Source organism: Balaenoptera ricei, chromosome 4 (genome assembly GCF_028023285.1).
Source record: "Balaenoptera ricei isolate mBalRic1 chromosome 4, mBalRic1.hap2, whole genome shotgun sequence".
NCBI lineage: Eukaryota > Metazoa > Chordata > Mammalia > Artiodactyla > Balaenopteridae > Balaenoptera > Balaenoptera ricei.
Window position 1 is genome coordinate 85,449,615 of NC_082642.1, and position 13,015 is coordinate 85,462,629.

The window sequence follows — 13,015 nt, forward strand, 5'->3', positions numbered from 1 at the left end:
GGGGCTTCCCTGGTGGCGCAGTGGTTGAGAGTCTGCCTGCTAAAGCAGGGGACATGGGTTCGAGCCCTGGTCTGGGAAGATCCCGCATGTCGCGGAGCAACTAGGCCCGTGAGCCACAACTACTGAACCTGCGCGTCTGGAGCCTGTGCTCCGCAACAAGAGAGGCCACGATAGTGAGAGGCCTGCGCACCGCGATGAAGAGTGGCCCCCGCTTGCCGCAACTGGAGAAAGCCCTAGCACAGAAACGAAGACCCAACACAGCCAAAAATAAAATAAAATAAAAAAAGAATCTACCCTCTCTTTAAAAAAAAAAAAAAAAAAAGAAAAAGAAAAATGCTGCTTCTGGTGATAAAAATTGAGGCAAGGATAGAAATCATATGACTGGTGAAGTAGTTATGTGTTATCCTCAAAAAGACAATCAATGAATTTCAACTGACAGTGTCATTCCTTCACCAATTTATTAAACCAATATTTACTCAGAACCTCTTTTTTTGGGCAGGCAACATGCTAAGTACTGTGTGTTAAACTAAACACATTTATTGATGTTTGAGTCTAGATAAGAGTTCTAGATAAGGATCAATGCAATAAACTCTTTGGGAATGGACCTGCTCCCTATGACATATGTCTTTTGCACATATGACTAGATCACACATACTTGGGAGTTTGAGGCAATGCCTATATAAACATGTCTTCTTCAAAGCAGTCCTAAGAAGTAGAAAAGTTGCCAAAAAAACTGGTAATGAGGAAGTAGGGTATTAAAAAAAGAACTAAACTGGAAATTAGGCATTCTGATTGATAACTATGTATTATTACTGTGGTTAAATAAATTCAATGTATTTATAATTTGAGCACCTTTGACTTAAAGTCTCTTTGATTTGAGAATCTTCTCCTCTAAGTAGTGCCAGAAATCAAGGCATGGATTCATTCTCAATGTGTTGTCTCCATGCCCCTGACCCCCAAGGGACATGTAGGAGAAGCATGTAGCTAGCTAACCTCACTGCAAAAAAATATCCTGTACCCCTACCATCTATTAAGCCCTACCAACCTTCCCAGGCTTAGTTCCAGATCACCTCTTCAGGAAGACTTGGCTATCGTAAGTGTGGGTCACTTTTATAATTAGGAGAAATAAAAGAATGTGTGAGCCTCTGCCACAACGCTAACTGGTTGACAGGCAGATGTTAATGTGGTACATTCAGCTCTAGATGTGCAATCAGGAGACCCAGCTTTGAACCACAGTTGCTGTGGGGTCCTGAGCAAGTCACTTAGTATCTGAGGCTGTTTTCCTATCTGTGTAATGGGAAAAAATAATTTCTACGCTAACTATAATAATTTAGAATTTAAGATGAATAAATGTGATAATATGAAATAAAAAACCCATAAAAATATAAATCCTAATTAAGGTCTAATTTTTCAACCCTGAAAATTGAGGAAACAGTGTAAGTAAACCAAAGGAAGTATTTTACAAATAGACTTTGCTGATTCATGTTTTAGTAAAATATTAATTGAGCTTGTAAAGTCACTAGAGTAACCAAAAGATTAAGAGTAGAGGATAGAAAAGGATAGAAGGAAGGAAAGGAACAACTGTCTTATAATTCATACTTTATCTCTAATAAACTTGATAAGGTCACTTTAAGAAGTCATGTTTTGATAGGTAATGAGATGCATGGCAGCTGAATCATTAAAGCCTGAAAATGATTGTTTGGGTTTTTTTCATGCTCCTCTTTCTGTAGCTGTAATTAAACACTCCTTTTGCTACAGTGAAGCTATCCCCCTGTTGGGACCCTGGGAATTCAGGTTGGTAACTCCTGTTCAAGATAATCAGCATAGGGCTGTACACCAAGCCCCACCACCCAAGAGCAGTACAGAGCAAGCTCAGAGTCTGAGTTTTAATTATGTGATGATCTATGAACGTGAATGTTTTACACTATAGCTGTTTCAAAGGAGCCCTGACCATCTATTAAACAAATGCCCTGAACCTAGGATGTGTCACGGAAAGCAGTATAGCCTGCCCGACAGGCCTATACCTTTATTACTATCAAATCCTATCAACCTTTCCAGGCTCAGCTCAAGATCACCTCCACCAGGAAGGCTTGGCTATCGTAAGGGAGGATCACTTTTATAATTGGGGGAAAAAAAAGAAAATGTTTTGTTGTATTTTAAAGAAAAGGGTTTAAAAAAAATGAGACCACTTTTTGGGATATCTAGCATGCTGACTGCATTCAACAAAACATGCTTTTTATTTTTCAGACCATGCTTAGGCATCTAACAGATTAATAAAACCTGTGCTGTCCTCAGGGAGCACCCAGTCTAATGCATGAAACATACATACACATAGTGTGAGATAGCTGTTAAATGATGAATGGAAGAAAAGTGACATGATGTCACAAGGAGCAAGGGACTAATTCTGTCTAGAAGTTAGATGAAGGCACCTCACCTGTCACTTGAGGAGTGAATAGCATTTTCATAGGCAAAGAAACCAGAGGAAGGGCATTCCAGAAAAACAATGGATGAAGGAAAAAACAGCATGGCAGACTTTGGGAGTGATGCAGAATCTGGTATAGGCATAATATACAGCAGAGTTTTGCAAATGCTAACATGCAGGTAAGTGCCTATTCTCAACAAATGTTCACAGGTAAACAGTGAAGTAAGAAAAATATGGTCAACAGAGTAAGTTTTTTATTAAGCTAATTTTATTTTCAATTTATATGACTCTGCTTGATTCTAAGATTATGTTTTTCCATTATTTTTTCATTTTTTTATGAAGCAATGGCTATATTATTAGATGGTGATAAGACATTGGTTTAGTTTGTTCCCTTTTGTACTCTAAAGTAGTGTAGCAAATACTGCTAGATTTTCTCTAAAATCCATTTCCTCTTTTGCCTGGGCACCCAGCTAGACCATATGTCCTAGCCTCCCTTGCAGTTAGGTTTGGCAGATGAATGAGTGTCATATGGAATGTTAAGTGGAAGTGATGTGTGTCATTTTCAGGCCAAGGCTTTTAAAAGCAAACATTATCCTCCACATTTTCTCTTCCTTAACGCTGGCTGGATTTAGATGATAAAGCCCTCGGAGATGTCAGCAAAATAGGAGAATTCTGGTGGAAGAAAAGACAACAGCCATCAGAAATACCCACCTTGGACGGTTAGGTGAAAAGAACTAGCAGTGGTTGTACATAGTGACACCCTTCCTAAGAGACTATGAAAATGGGGTAGAGGGGTAGAGAGTAACTTCACAGTGCAGAAACCCGACAAAAAAAATGCTACCTCAGCCGGGGATCAAGGTTAAGGTCCACAGTCATAAATCACGCTGATAGCCTTGATACCTTGATACCCTTGATATGCTGTAATGAGAATGGCACTTTACCTCTGTGATCTTCCTCCCCAAAACCCATAACCCCAGTCTAATCATGAGAAAAACATCAAACAAATCTCAACTATAGGACATTCTACAAAACAACTGACTAGTACCCCTCGAAACTGTCAAAAATTCAAAAAAAAATTCTGAGAAAATGTCACAGCCAAGAGGAGACTAAGGAGATAAGACAACTAAATGTAATGTATCCTAGATGGGCCCCTGGAACTGAAAAAGGACATTAGGTAAAAAGCTGAGGACATCTGAATAAAGCATGGACTTTAGTTACTCATAAGGTATCAATACTGATTCACTAATTGTCACAAACATACCAAACGAATGTAAGATGTTCATATGGGAAACTGGGTGTAGGCTTCATGGGAACTCTTTGTACTATCTTAACTTTTCTGTAAATGTAAAACCATTTTCAAATAAAAAGTTTATTACAAATAATAATTAGAGCCACAAAAGTAAGAAATTTTACCTTCAAAGAGGTTGGTGAGAAAGAAGGTAAAGCATAGGAATTCATGTTCAGCTCCGCTTCCCTTCAGGATGACGTGGCAATTTCCACAGAAGGTTTGACTTCAAAGCCACTCAGAAAAGCTGAGACCTGAAGGAATTATCTAGATGTTCCTGCTGCCTTAAAGTGTAGTGCTATGGAACAGTTACCTAGGTACACGCTGGAAACCAGAACACAGCCAGAACCAAGGAAGCCTAATCACACGTCTCAAAATGAATACTAGATTGTAGAAAATAGAATGAATTTTAGCATTGGAAAGGAACTCAGAATCCAATACCTTCCTTCATCAAAATACCTTCCTTCATCAAGTTGAAAGATAAAAAAGAAAAACTGAGCCTCAGAGGGAAAATGTCTTGTCCAAGGTCATCCAGCCAACACACAGATGAGTTAGGAAAAGACTCGTCTCTGATATACTGAATGAACATTGTCCTTTCCTTCCCAAAGAGCAGCCAAGACATAATCTGTATGTATCTTGTGCAAGCTGCAGGACTCGGGGGCAAGAAGGTAGAGAAGAGATGAGAAGGAGGGGGAGGAACACCTAGTTGTGCATCAGTTATTGAAGTGTGGGAGTGACAAAGGAAAGGAGTTACAGGAAACCATGCAAGAAATATATATTTAATATTGACATATTTTATATACAGGCATATATATATGAGATCCTAAAATTGCATTGTGTTTATCTAGGGCCAGCCTATTCAACATTTGCACCTAAACTTAGAGAAAGTGCCCCCATGTAAACTCCAATCTAAAATGAAAACTGTAAGTGATCCAAACTTTATTATGAGCTATAGCCAGAGAATTAATAGTATTTATTATAATAACAATGGCCGTATTATGAACCCATCTACTTTGTAGCAGGCACTCCCCCAATGATTTCACTACAGTTGTATCTGGTATTCACAACAACTGAATGTGTAAGGTACTTTTCTCATTTGTCAGGTGAGATTATCGAGATTCAGAGAAGCTACATCACTTACCCTAGGTTACAGAACTAGTAAGTGAAGAGGCAGATCTAGCGTAACATTCTATGGTCCCAGCTGTTCTCCAGCACTGTTCAGTCACTTTAAGAAAGACACCGGCAAAACTGGAACATGTCCAGAGGAACAGGAGCCAAATAAAGAGGGTGGTACAAAGGACTGTCGTATGAAGAATGGCTGAATGAACAGTCGATATGAAGCCTGGAGAAAGGAGGATGCAGGGGATGTGAGAGCTGTCCCCACTTTCTTGAGAGCAGAAGTAAGAAGACAGAAGAGGAGACAGAAGTAAGAAGAGGCCAATTTGTTCTGAGTGGCTCCACAGGCATAGAACTAGGGCCGATGGCTGAATGTTACAGGGAGGCAGGTAAAAATGAACTTTCTGTAAACTGTATTCGAAAAGAAAACAGGCTGCCTAAGGAAAGAGAGTGAGTTCTCCATCACTGTACAGAAGCAAACAGAGAGAAGCAGAAAAAACTACAGGTCAGGACAGCTATGAAGGACACAGATATCTCTGAAAGCTAAGGCATTCTGCATGGCAATGCAAGGTCCTTTCTAGCCCTGAGGTCCTGGAAAGCTTTGAGATAAGCCAGATGGCCGTTAAATACAAGTTCACGTTTCTGTTTCTTAGTGTGTGCTTAGGACAGGGAATTGAAAAGACTGTTTAGCAGGCATCCTGCAACTGGAGAGTACTTTGTAAAAGTTAAGCATGCATTGTGTAGTAATTTGATGGGGCTTTTTAATCAGTTTCTGTGGGCTTACAAACCAGACCCTTGGTGTCAAGGTTTAATGTTGCCCACTTAAAGGAACTGAGATTGAAGAGGCTGTTAAATTTTGATTCTTGTCAAGTGCTTCTGGGCTTCATACCACTGCAGATTTCAAAATAGATTGTCAGGGTAGGAGATTGTTCATAAACATATATTTATGACAATCACAGCTAAAGGGTATAGACTAGGGCACATTTACATACCATAAATCAAAGCCCCAGACAAATCAGAAATGGATACAGTAAGACATGTGAAAGAGGATAGAACTTATCTGGACTTTTGAACACTCTGCAGAAATGACAATCACACTAAACTGGGGAATTCATTAAAAATACTTGTTTAGTAAAAGAGACACAGACCTGAGACCCCACATTCACTCGGGAGACTGCAGCGAATAAGGCGGAGATGTGACATCATGGCCTAGCAGAATCTGTCTGCTCTGTGGGGTAAAGATTACCACGTACCTGTCCTGAGCCCTCAGTCTTCCCACAGGTCAAGTGAAGGCGATGGTGCCCTCAGCAGTTACCCATCTAAGGGCCATGGAAATCCCTGTGAAGCACTAATAATGGCAAGAGGATTCTGTATCTATAAGCGGAGATCTATTTTCTCAATCAGCAGATACTGGTAGCACGTTTTATTAAAAAATCAAGTATTTACTGAGCACCAGACTTTCTGGTGGGTATTCTAGGTAGAGGGGAGAACCAGTGATATGCTCATAAAACAGCTCTTTTTAAAAAAATGCCCCAAACCTGATTTCCATGGGATTTCCACGGGGTAAATCTTCCCACCGTGGCTGATTTAAAACTATCATTTGACCTCACTGGATGCAGAGCTGGAGCAGAAAAAATGAGCATCCCAGGCTCCAGGATCCAGCACAACACTGAATACAACAGAGGACAAGCCATGAAGCTTACATTCCAGCAGAAAACAGAAGAAGTAAACAAACAATTCATACATAAGAGTTTTCGTATAGGTGCCATGATGAAAATGAAAGCAATGAAAAAGGATGGAGGGTCCAGGGGATGGATGTGTTGTGAACAGCGTGGTTAGAAGTGGACTTCACCGAGACCTGATGAAGAGCCGTGGGGTAATAGCTAAGAGCATCCGGAAACAGGGAGTAGCAGATGCAAAGTAATCCTAATGCTTGAAAAGACTGGGAACCAGCAGATGAGAGGCTCTCTGAAGATCCTCCTCTCGACCAGGAGTTGGCAAACTACAGTCCTGTCGCTGCCAATTCTGTAAATAAAGTTTTATTGGAACACAGCCTGTGCGCCTTCATTCACACATTTGCCCCTGGCTACTTCCATGTTACAACAACAGAGATGAGTAGTTGCAATGGAGACCCTACAGCCTGAAAAGCCTGAAATATTTACTAACAGGACCTTTCCAGAAAAAGCTGGCCAACCCTTGCTCTAGACCCTTGCCGATGTAGTTCCCTCTGCCTGAAACGCATATCCCATGCCCTGCCTTCTCTCTGCCCAGAACTACTCCTCCTCAGTCTTCCAGGTTCAGCTGTCTTCCACGGGGCCTTCCCTGACACCCTGAGGCTAAATTAATCACTCCCTCTGCACAGCTCCCTGGGGCACAGGCTAGGAGAGGACTCCCTACACTGTTACAGCTGTTTGCATATGATCTGTCTCTGCTGCTGAACTAGGTACAACTCCTCAAGGGCAAGGACCTTGAATGATTCATGACCCTGTCCCAGCACGTAGCACAGTGCCAGGCACCGGGTAGGTGAGAGGTATGTGTATGTGGATAGAAAGGAGATAAGTTATATCTGGGATTTTCCACTGTGACCCGTGACTTTTAGAGGAGCTCCTCATTTGTAAGAAAGATGTTGACAGCCTTCGAGTATCATGCCTCCAGCCTTCAGTGCTTTTCTTTCCATTTTCAGTCTCGACTCAGCCCCTCCACACTGAACACAGTTGACAAGCACAGCAGCGTCTGCCATAAACTGAACAGTCTCCAAAGCCCTGCTCAGCGGGAATCAAGTGACCTTGAGATGGGCAATCCTTAACCTTCATGCTGCCTCAAAGCTAAATGGAAAGAAGGACACGCTTTTCCAGAATATCCTCTTCACTAAACCAGTCTGAGCTGGGGAAGACGGGAGAAGCAGGGCAGGGAAATGCCCATCAGGATGGGGTTTCTGTACTGAGCCAATTTTATTCCTCATACCATTAACCCCTCCCTTCCAGCTTCCTCTCTATAAGATGCTCAGGAAAATTTAAAATAACTCAACTACCATTTACTGACTTCCAACATGTACTAGGTGCTGGGTACAAAGATGAGTAAGATGCAGTTCCTGCCTTGAAGGCACCCACGGCCTCCTCACTGAGATGCACACACAACTAACCATACCCAGTGAACATGGAAAGTGCTGTCCTAGAGGAACAAACAAAATGCCATGGAATCACAGAGCGCGGGTGCTAACTTTACCTGGGATGGTGAGTTCTGGGACAAGAAGCAGTTAAGAAAGGCTTCAAAGATGAAGCAACATTTTAGACTTGGCCTTGAACAGGCAGGGCAGGTGTGCTTCGAGCAGCATGAGCAGGAGGGACAGCGCCATGGGACACACAAACTGAGCATGTCCAGAGACGGGACAAGCACATGGCATGGCCAGGGTGTGGGGAAATAAGAGGGCGCACGCAGCAGCTGGAGGTGACAGCAAAAGGGAAATATGGTCCCAGGACACTTGAGGTTCTTTAAGCAAAGCTAATAAAGTTTACCTTTTAAACCAATGATCTCCAAACTCTTTTGAGCATACATCTCCATCTGTAAAAAATGTTAAATCTACAGCCTCCGTATGAAATGGAGCAGGACACTCTGAGGCCTTCCCAGGGCAGAACCCCACCCTCCCATGCCCTCTGCCTTGTCTGTAGAAAAACTTTAGTCAAAGAATAAATGTAATCAGAGAAATGAGAATATACAGAAAAAAGGGAAAAGCAGTCAAACAAGACCAAATAATATTAGCTTAGTCATTAAATAAAGTCAAGGACTTTTAGTTCCTCCTCAAGGGCTATGGATAGTACTCTGAGCCGTATCCTGTGAGCTGTTTTGTAGATACTGAAACTCCCACCAGGTGCAACAAGTTAACTGCATGATGACCAGACTGTAGCCATGACAGAAGCTGCCACAATTCTGAGAACTGGCCTCAAAGAAATGGGAAAAAACCGACCCTGGAACTGAAGGCACCTGGAACTGAACTCAAACCAACCCTGGAACTGAACTTAAAACAATCAAGATGACACTGATCAGACCACCACATGACTAACTTCAAGATGATTGTCAGAGCTGTGTCTTTTCTACATGTAGCTCCCTCCCTCTGCCCATACACCCCTGATTCTCCCCTTTAAAAGCTCTTGCCTACTGATTGTCAGGGGGCAGTTGGCCTTTGGACATGAGCCTGCCCTCTCCCCCAGTTGCCAGCCTCCGAAATAAAGCAAACTTTCCAAACAGACTTATGGTTACCGAAAGGGAAACACTGGGGGGAGGGATAAATCAGGAGCTTGGTATTAACATACACACACTACTATATATAAGATAGATAACCAACAAGGACCTAATGTACAACACAGAATATCACTCAGTATTCTGTAATAACCTATATGGGGAAAGAATCTGAAAAAGAACGGATATATGTATATGTATAACTGAGTCACTTTGCTGTACACCTGAAACTAACATAACATTGTAAATCAACTATACTCCAATAAAATTAAAAAAAAAAAAGAAAATCCAAACTTACAAATAAGATTAAAAAAAAAAAAAAAGCAAACTTTCCTTTCCACCAACCTTGCCTCTCAGGTATTGGCTTTCGAGCAGCAAGCAGCCAGACCTGAATTTTGGTAACACATGTATGTGTATTTATTATTTATAAATTACATGTAGGTAATTTATGAATACCATATATTATGCATATATTATAAATGAAAGTTCAAATGTTTAAAAATGACCAATACTAAACACACACAAAAATTAAAATATCCACATGGCAAAAGTTTGTGTTGCCCCACTCACTTCAGAGAAGAGAAGCATTAGGTACCACTGCATCAGACGATAGGGAAACTGAAGGATTTTAAGCCTGGGGATTAATTATGAGGGCAGTATTTTAGAAAGCCATACTGGGGAACAATAGAGAAGGATGACTTAGAGTGGGTGGTGCTGTGGTCGTGGAAGCCACGTAGGAAGCTGTGACATATAATAAGGCCTTAGGTAGGCAGTGGCAATGAGGATGGAGAGAAGACATCAGCCTGAGGACTGATGCTTGGTGGGACCTGGTAGATGACAGGATGTGCAGAGTCCCTTCAGCTCTGGAAAAATGTGTGACCTCTCCTTCCCTAAATCCAAATCGATCATTAGGCTTCTAAGAAAGCCCTGTGTCAGTGTAGAAGATCATGGAAAATGAGGGTGGAAAAAGCTTAATGTGAGCATTCCTAGGAAGCCAAATGACTTCTTTGCCTTTCTAAGGATTTCCGTTCATGAAGGGGAGTTTGATTCTGGTCAACCTCACTGAGTCACAGCCCCTCGGTCTTTCTCAGACTGTCATCCAAGAAATGGACCTTGTCTTCCAGGCAACTCATGAATGAGCTATGGAGGATGAAAACCACAAGATATTTCACACATGAAGATAATCCTAGAATCTGAAGATTTTAGAACCAGAAAAGCCCTTCAGGATGATCTAATTCTACATATGAAGAAGCAGAACACCAGAGAGAGGGGAAACCCATGAAAGCATGTCTTCTAATCACTGGAGTCGGGGCTCTTTAATACATCATGATCCTTCTGTGCTGCACCCCTTTAAATGAAAACCATTTTTCATCCTCTCACAGGTATCCTGGCTTTATCCCAAATGAGCTGTGTGATATCCAGAAAGCTATTTCATTTCTTTATACACAGGTATACTTTGCTTCTTGTGAAACGTTTGAATGACCAGGACCTGCTTCTGAAGGCTGTTCTAAGGAATTAAGAATACACATTGTACCAGTGGGATGGGGGGCAATACAGGGGTGGAGAGTGGGAGGCACAAACTACTGGGTGTAAGATAGGCTCAAGGAGGTATTGTACAACGCGGGGAATAGAGCTAATATTTTGTAATAACTGTAAATAGAAAGTAACCTTTAAAAATTGTATAAAAACTTTTTTAAAAATTGTTTTTTAACTAATACACATTGTAGCATGTTCTATAACCAGCAAGTGGCCTTGCTTGTGGGGTAGATTAACTTTCTGATAGAATTTATGTGGTTTGGAAGACCCATGGTTAGGAGCAGTAGCGATGGGCAAATTCTCCTGAGTTTTATTCACAGATAACAGTTGCCAAGTATTTACCACATACCAAGTGCTTTACATGGATTATCCCTTTAAATTCTCACAGAAATAATTTAAGGCAGACACTGGGCGTTTTTTTATAGATTAGGAAACTGAGGCTTACAGAGGTTAAGTCACTCGCTCTAAATCACAGAGGTAATAAATGCCAGAACCAGGTGTTGAAGCCAGAACCCTTTGCTCTCTACACCTTCTCACTGCTAATCATCAGTTGCTTCTTGAAGAAATCTAACATGCTGATACTTCTCTCTTCTTCCTTTATGGTGATCAGCCCACAAAAATGGTAGAAACCTATGAAGCAAGGGACCTAGAACAAACAGCAAACGCTAAGCTGGAGTTAAAGCTTTTGGCCTCCCGGTACAAAAATGGGGGGAAAGTATAGAAACCGCCATTCATCCAAATAGTCTTCTGTAATAACAGCATCCTCACTTGGCATAGAAAAAACTCTTCTCAGTTAGTCTTAAGGCCTCTTTTTCATAGACACATCTTTTGGCACCAGAAATAAATGAACAGGACAGCACAGGCATGACAGTTCGCTGACATCAGAGAAACTGCAGGATGTTGGACCTGTCCTAAAACTGTCCTGTGTCTCAGAGGAAATCTTTTCATCCAAATTGGCAAGCCTGGGGAATTCCCTCATACACCACAAATCTAAATTACCTGCAGGTAAAATGCCATTGTTGTAAAATGTGATCTTCTCTCTGTCATCTTTTTTATAGCATCCACCAAGAAAAATCTGCAGAGTCAACCAGAGTGAGTTGAAGAGGTAATAATATTTTCTGCAAACAAGCAGTTTAGAGATCCAACAGCACATCAATCAGCTTTGACTCTGCTGCAAGCTCAGGCCAGGCAGGATGGTGCAATGGGAAGTATGCTCCAGGGGTGTGCTCCCAGCGGCTGGCTCCTCTCCATCCCCACCGTCACCACCTTGGTTGAGGCCATCACAGCTCCCAGCTAGATGCCTCCAACACTCACTAACACTCTTACCCTATTTCCCTTCCAAACCACACTACGGTGGAGGTAATATTTTACAGATAAATTGGATCATGTCACTCTCCTGCTTAAACCCTTTAATAGCTTCCATTTCATTTACAATAAAATGTCAAACCCCTTAGCATGGCCTGGAGAGCTTTGCACCATGTGGCTCCTGTTTATCATTCCATCATCTTCTCAATTTACTCCCTCCCTGGCTCACCAAGCTCTAGCTAGGCACACGCGCCTTTCTCTTCAGATCGAAGGATCTTTGCACATGCATTTCCCTCTGCCTGGATTGATTTCATCCTAAGATAAATTCAAGTTTTAGCTTAACTGTCACTCCACAGAGGTCTTGTCTAGGCTCCCCATCTAAATCTGCCTTCAGATTCAGATTCAGATTCTCTGTCAACACACTATGTTTTCCCGCTTCATAACACATGTCCCAATTTGTAATTAGATATCTATTTTTCTTTACTTCCTTAATATTTATTTCCTCCTCTAGACTGTAGCACCCACGAGGGTGAGGCCATGTTAGTTTTAGCCATCACAATATGCCCAGTACTTATTTAGCATAGTGCCACTAACACAACGTAGGAAGCCAACACATATTTGTTCAATGTACTGGTTTCCTCTCTCTAGGCTTCAGGTTTCATATATAAAATGACAGCTTTGGAACAATTCAGTGGCTAGAAGTTTAGGATCCCAGAAACCTAAGGGACTCACAAGTAGAAATAGATACAAGTTGTTTGCAATGAAGTAAAACTGAAAATGGAGAAAGTATTTTTAATAGATTTTAGAGAGATTACATCTCTCACCACTGTATATTAATAAAGATTGTTAAAATTCCATTTAAAATATAATTACACAAGCTATAATAATGCAATTAAATTATTACCTGATATAACAATACACAAAAAAGAAGTAGAAATAGTTATCAAATGTGGTTGGTACACCTGTGATGTAAATATGGATTGCATGCTATACCTCAAATTCAATTTGGAGGCTCTTGGGGACAACTGGAAAGCAACTGAAACAGAGGTACAAGGAATTGTCACTGTGACTGATTATGAGGGGCCATTACAAATGTATAGATGAAAAATTCCCTG

The 13,015-nt window shown here is 41.3% G+C and overlaps 1 protein-coding gene across 2 annotated transcripts in view; it reads right to left on the reverse strand.

The window, feature by feature from the left end:
• FGF12 (fibroblast growth factor 12) overlaps positions 1-13,015 on the reverse strand; it is a 356,679-nt gene that overhangs the window by 202,632 nt on the left and 141,032 nt on the right. The gene's annotated exons all lie outside the window — the stretch shown is intronic.